Here is a 6,000-nt window from a genome sequence, read left to right on the forward strand (position 1 = left end):
ATTTCAGAGGTAAAAAGCAGTTCAAATTTCTTATGTGCTCTTCTCTTTGGGCAGCTATCTGGAATATGAAAATACACATTACACCATTTTTAAATTTCCCATATATACAGCATAACAACATAAGTCTACCTTATGCCCACAGAGCAAAATGTCCAAGAACCAACCGGTCAGAAATGACCACAGACAGAACATTCTCCTGTTTACCTAGCTCTCTTATAGTGAAACTGCATCCATACAGCATCTTACACTGACAGCAAACCCACTCAAAACCCCCTCACAATGCAGCATGCTTACTCCAAACTGAATGTTTACCTCCAGGCTCAGAAAAAAGATTCGAAAAGCCACACTTCTAACCATTTTCAACTTTGCTGAGGAAACTTCAATGTCCAACATTCTGTGCATACCTACATTGGCTAGTTTTTCAAATTATTCTTAGAACTCCTAACCTTCACCAAGAATCGAGTTCTAGCCTCCATTAGAAACATAATTTTTATGCTAGTAGTGCATAGTTCTTGTAATCTTCCCCTGAAAATTGCCGACAAGCCAACAATATTCACTATGACCTGCGGGTTGCCATTAATTTTATTTTATTTTAACATCAGAGTGGGTGAATTCATCGACCATTGTAATGAAGCATTCATCAGCCCTATTGTACAGAATGCCATCAAGCGCTGCCTGCTAAACAGCCCCGGAGTCTCCAAAGCAGTCTCTTGATACAACACCCACCTTCTCCCTCTTCCTCCCCCTCAAATTCAAATGGTTCCGTATTATATTTTTCATCCTTACTACTCTAGGGAATACTTTCCACACATGTTCTATAAAGATGCGAGAAGGTTTTGTCTTGTTTAATACAAGCCTGTACCATGACTCCAATGCCATGTACTTAATAACATTCCTTCTGAAGCAGTAACGCTAACAGGAGGCTAGGAAATGTCAACCGTAATTCAAGTCTTCACTTTCAAATAGATTTTGCAAATAGACAAAAGTTCTTCTTACCATCTGAACACTCACATTCTGGTTTAAATTCAGTGTTTTCTTCTGTGAATTGTTACAACAATCATTTCCAGTAAATAATTACTTAAAACAAAACAAAACGGGCGTGTAGCACTCTTATTTGTGTAACAAAAAATGAATGGCAATACAAGCCTATATACAGATAATAGAACTCACTCAGACAACATAACCGTGCTGGATGCATGGATACATACAACAAGACAGTTAGCCCTGCCTCCAAACCTTAATCATAAGCTGTAGAAGAGTTTCAAATGATCCATTTTTTTCTTAAATCTAAATAACATCAGGACAGATTGTGGTATCGTTTTTCCATGCAAAATACATCAAACTCTAAACTATTCACAACAACAAATGCTCTCAGCTCCAGGATTTTGTACACTCATAGATGAGTAAGAAGTTACTCAATCAGAAGTTAATTTGCACACTGAACAGCAGCTCTGGTTTCTTTTTACATACTTATCAACAAACTGAAAATGGACTAATGAGATATGAAAATACGAAATAATACAAAAATATTGGACTAACTTGCTTTCACATGTGTTTCAGCTACCTGGAATCAAATGCCAAAGAATCTTACAACTTCAGTAGCTGCTAACTACTCTGAGTTCCTCAAGGCAGGCAGACTTATGAACAAGTTTCTTTTACTATTTGGAAAGATTAAGTGAATAATCTCTTAGTTTATAAATTTTTTAAAAACCATGATAGTATACCAGCATTTCTAGAAAGGGATAGGTAATTTGCCAAGTGCTTGCAAATTTATCTCATACTGTTAGTGTTTCCACAAGCATGAGACAACTTGAACTTAAAACAATACATTTAGATGAATATAGTACCACAGAACAAACTATGCCTGTTTGGTAGTTCTCCTCTTTCAATCTGCAAAGTAAAAAAAAGTTTCCACAGCTTATGCTTACACCATTTTAAAACACAGCCAACAATCACACAAACCAGTCATGTAACAACTTAAGTCTAAATCAGGATTAGAATACCAATGAATTGTATTTTATAATTTGTATTAATCTGTGCATGAGAAGCCCTTCACTGGACACAGAGATTATACTTCCTAGATACTTAAGACACATGCAATGCACTTATAAATAAATATTGTTTCATAAGCAGAAACTATTAGAACTGGTATGAGGAAGTGGAATCAGATTTGGCAACATTTCAATGCCACATGCAATCTGGTCACACAACAATCTGCTCATATCAATTTAACGTTTTTAAAACCTGCCAAATATCACACTCTAAGATTGAGAGATTTTAGTTTTGTTTTGAGGGCAGTGATGATTTACAGCCTAACCTTACCAGATAAGTACTTTTTCATTCAGTGAATATTCAGCATTCTACTTCATAAAAAGTCGCTCAGTATTTAATTTTACAGAGCTGGTCCTGTGAAATGCTGAGCACTCTACTTCTAAAATATTAAGAATTAAGAATTCAGAATTCTGCTGGATAACACCTTTATACAACTTTTACACAGAAGTCTAACACAGCAATAGATACTGGAACATAAGGAAATTTTACTTACTTTCTTCTCCTGATTCTGCTACTGCTTTCCATTTATCAACTATTCGTTTGCACTACTTGCTCAGATTTCTTTCCTTGTCAGTTGACTATACATTAATCACTCTTTACAGAAATTCTACCTCAAATGTTTTTTCTTCTCTAGTTGTTCAAAAAGAATGCTAAAAGATAGCTCCCAGTCCACATATGTACTCACCACTTCATGCAGCATCTTGCAAGGTTGAAACAGAAGTTGTTTTCCAGAATCTGTTTCCTTTCCATTTCATGTGCACATTGGTGATAACAAGTGGCTCTTCATTAATAAAAAGCTGCTGACATTCTTTCTTAAAAAAAAATAAAAACAAAGAGTCAAGAAAATTTCCCAAAGCTTACTATTCTAATTTTATAATGATATCATGTAATATAAGGCTTTTTAATATTTCTTTATGCTTTTCAGAAAAAAACACTGTCATTTCACTTGGGCTAAAATTATTTTTTAAATGACTGAGGCTTTTAATACAACACCTTGTTTTACAGCAGGACTACACTGACATCTAGCTAACTAGGGTGCATGACTGATATATCGCAGTATCATTCTGATCTTTTCATCTTCATACTAGAAAAATTCAAAAGCACTCAACTAAGACCACTACAGTGAAAGCTTTGTACTATTTTAATTATCTGTTACAAAGGAAAATACTTTTACTCATAAAGAGCATTCTCACAAATGTCCAAGCCTTTATGTGGACAAACTGTTAAGAGTAGTTATGGTTTCCAAGGTGCACACACACACACACGTCCCACAAGATGTCTTTGCAATTGGCCTTTTAAGTACCATTTACACACCAAAGGTAGATATCTTACTTTTATATACTTTATAAGGCCTGTTAAAAAGAATTTAAAAAAAATTAATGGTTTGATTAAATTGACTCCCCTGTCCACTCAACTAAAAACCAAACAAATTAAAGATTCAGGGAGATTTTGCAAAAGCAGTCAGATTAAATTAAAAATGTTGAAATTTAAAAATGCTGTAATAGGTTTGTATTTATAATAAATATGAATTCAACTTCATTTATTTTCCAAGACAAGTATGGTGTTCTCTTTTTTCCCCCTTGCAACACATATGCCATGTGCAAGAGAAACAGAACTCAAAACTCAAATCTCAGCAGGTGAGCTAAAGCAAAGTAAAAAGTGCTATTTGCAATTTTGAAGTAAGAGCTGCTTCTAAAAAAAAATACTAAGCAAATTTACATTGCCATCCTTGACTACTTCAGGTCAACAGTGAGCACTACAGTCTATTTTCTAGAACAAGATGAATATCCTAGGCCATGTATTCTACTCTCCTATAGGACATTATCTTCTCTAATATTTTTATAACGTTCAACATAAAATATTAAAAGCATACCAATACAAAATCACAACTGAAATGCCAGCCTTTCTCTATGGTTTAAAATGCATAACACCCTTTAAGAAGACTACAGTATTGAGGGGTACAAATAGAAAATAAAGACACTAAAGACCTACTGAAAAGCAAGTGAGAAAACCACAAGGCTTTCAGGACGTACAGGTTTGTAATAGACAGCCAAAACTCCCTATGCCACCTGATTGTAGAGGATGACAGTCAATATAAGGCACCAGCAGATTGATAAAAACTTTTTTTTGGGCTATGCCAAGTGTTCCTTCCAAACATGGGAAAAGAAAGGGAGCATGCTGGCTACGTAGCTCTACAAGCCTCTGATAAGGTCTGCGCACACTCTCATCCTCCTGAAACAGTACATGGCGCTACTCAAAATCCAAAAAGTTGCCACTAAACGTAACTAAGAGCCAATGGCTGCTAGGTAGCTCATGCCAAATAACAAAGGTTACGATACTGGTTTAGCTTTGAGTAGACTTGTGACCACATCACATGAACCACAACTGCCGTCAGTTTCAGCATGAGACCAGGTAGCCTCAATATTAAGTCAGTGATACAGAATTCATAAAGGAAACACTTTTTACAGTTTATCAATCAGCTTTGCTAGCTGCAAAGACCACGCAAATTTCAACCCAGTAATCAGTGTTAGATGCCAATAAGAAAGTCTGTGCATGTTCTATAATACAAGTAGTCTGATTAAAACTTCCCTTCCCAACAAAACTTATGCAACATCTTTATTTGTGCAGTACTACTAAGACATCCAATGCCACCAAAGTGCCAAACATCATTATTCCAGATAATCCTGTCTGACGAATCCTGTACTCATTCCATCAGAGAGCTTAGGAACAGCTACTCGTGTCAGTGAGGCTGTACTAATCTTAATATGAATACAAGGCAATACCTTTTAGCACTCCGTTCCATTACTGTTTGAATGCTGTCTTTTTCACTTGCTTTTTAGAAAGCAAGTGGACAGACCCGTAGGGACAACCAAGAACATGTTTTTCTCATCAAACCACAAAAGCAAATACAGGGGGAGCTCCCACTGACCCACTCCTCACTCCAAGGATACAGGGCTCTCCTCTGACCAACCAACTGCTAAAAGCACAACCTGCCTGACCAAGCCAAGCCAAGCCAATAAAGGAAACCTCCAGCACGCATTTTCTGCCCAGTGCCCGAGTTCATTTCTCAGACCAGGTTAAGGACAATTCAAATGTGCTGCATTTAAGAGACGTGACAGTTGCAAACCAGCACCTTACACGACAGGACATAGCCTTCTCCTCTGCTCCCCACCCCCCAGCACCCTGAAGTCTCCCCACAAAGTTTCCAAGATCGCTCTTTACCTACAGACGCCAGCCTCCGCCGGGGCCGGCTCTCGCTCGGCCTTTAGCCCCTCCGACCCCGGGCTGCCGCCCACCGCCGTCCCCTCACGGCGGGCAGCCGGCGCGAAGCCCGAGCGCGGCGGCAGGGACGGCTAAAGCATCTCCCCGGCCAGCTAACTCCTTCTCCTCGCCTTTGCCACCGCCGGAGTTTCGCAGAGGGCTTCAGAACGCGGCGACGAGAGAAGTAAAAGTAAACAAAAAATAAAAAGAGAGGGGGAGGAGAAGAAAGGACAGGTCATTAGCAAAACCGCCACCGTGTTAGCGAGGCGGAGGGCGTCACCCAGCCGCGCTCCTACCGCCTCCGCCCCCTCCCCGTGCCCCCCTCGGCGGCCGGAGCCGCAGCCGGGGTACGGGCAGCCTCTGCACCGCGCGGGGCAGGGGGGGGGGGGGGGGGGGGGGGGTGCGCCCCTAAGGCAGTACCGTGCACTACTGCCGGCCCGCTGGCAGGCGGAGAGGCGCGACCGCCCGCGGCCGCTCGGCGCCCATGGGCGCAGCGGGCTGGGCAGGGTCGGGTCGGGTCGGGTCAGCACCGCCGCCTCCCGCCGTCGGGGTCCCGCGGGGCGCCCGGCTCTCGGCACACGCCTCCCAACCCCTTCGCCCACAGCCTGGGCCACGGGGAGCAGGCGCCCGGCGCTGTCAGCCCGGCGGGGCGGCGCGGGGGCGGGGGCGGCGGCGGGCAGCGGCACC

At 41.3% G+C, this 6,000-nt stretch overlaps 1 protein-coding gene across 1 annotated transcript in view; it reads right to left on the reverse strand.

The window, feature by feature from the left end:
* PPARA (peroxisome proliferator activated receptor alpha) overlaps nucleotides 1–5,367 on the reverse strand; it is a 36,876-nt gene extending 31,509 nt beyond the window's left edge. Inside the window, exons 1-2 of the mRNA XM_082308463.1 lie at nucleotides 5,275–5,367; nucleotides 2,738–2,864 (exon numbers count right to left, since the gene is read on the reverse strand). The gene's annotated coding sequence lies outside the window, so the exon portion shown is untranslated. The remainder of the gene's footprint in view (nucleotides 1–2,737; nucleotides 2,865–5,274) is intronic.
* Between the last annotated feature and the right edge of the window lie 633 nt (nucleotides 5,368–6,000).

This window comes from Platalea leucorodia (genome assembly GCF_965183815.1).
Source record: "Platalea leucorodia genome assembly, chromosome: 4".
Lineage (NCBI taxonomy): Eukaryota > Metazoa > Chordata > Aves > Pelecaniformes > Threskiornithidae > Platalea > Platalea leucorodia.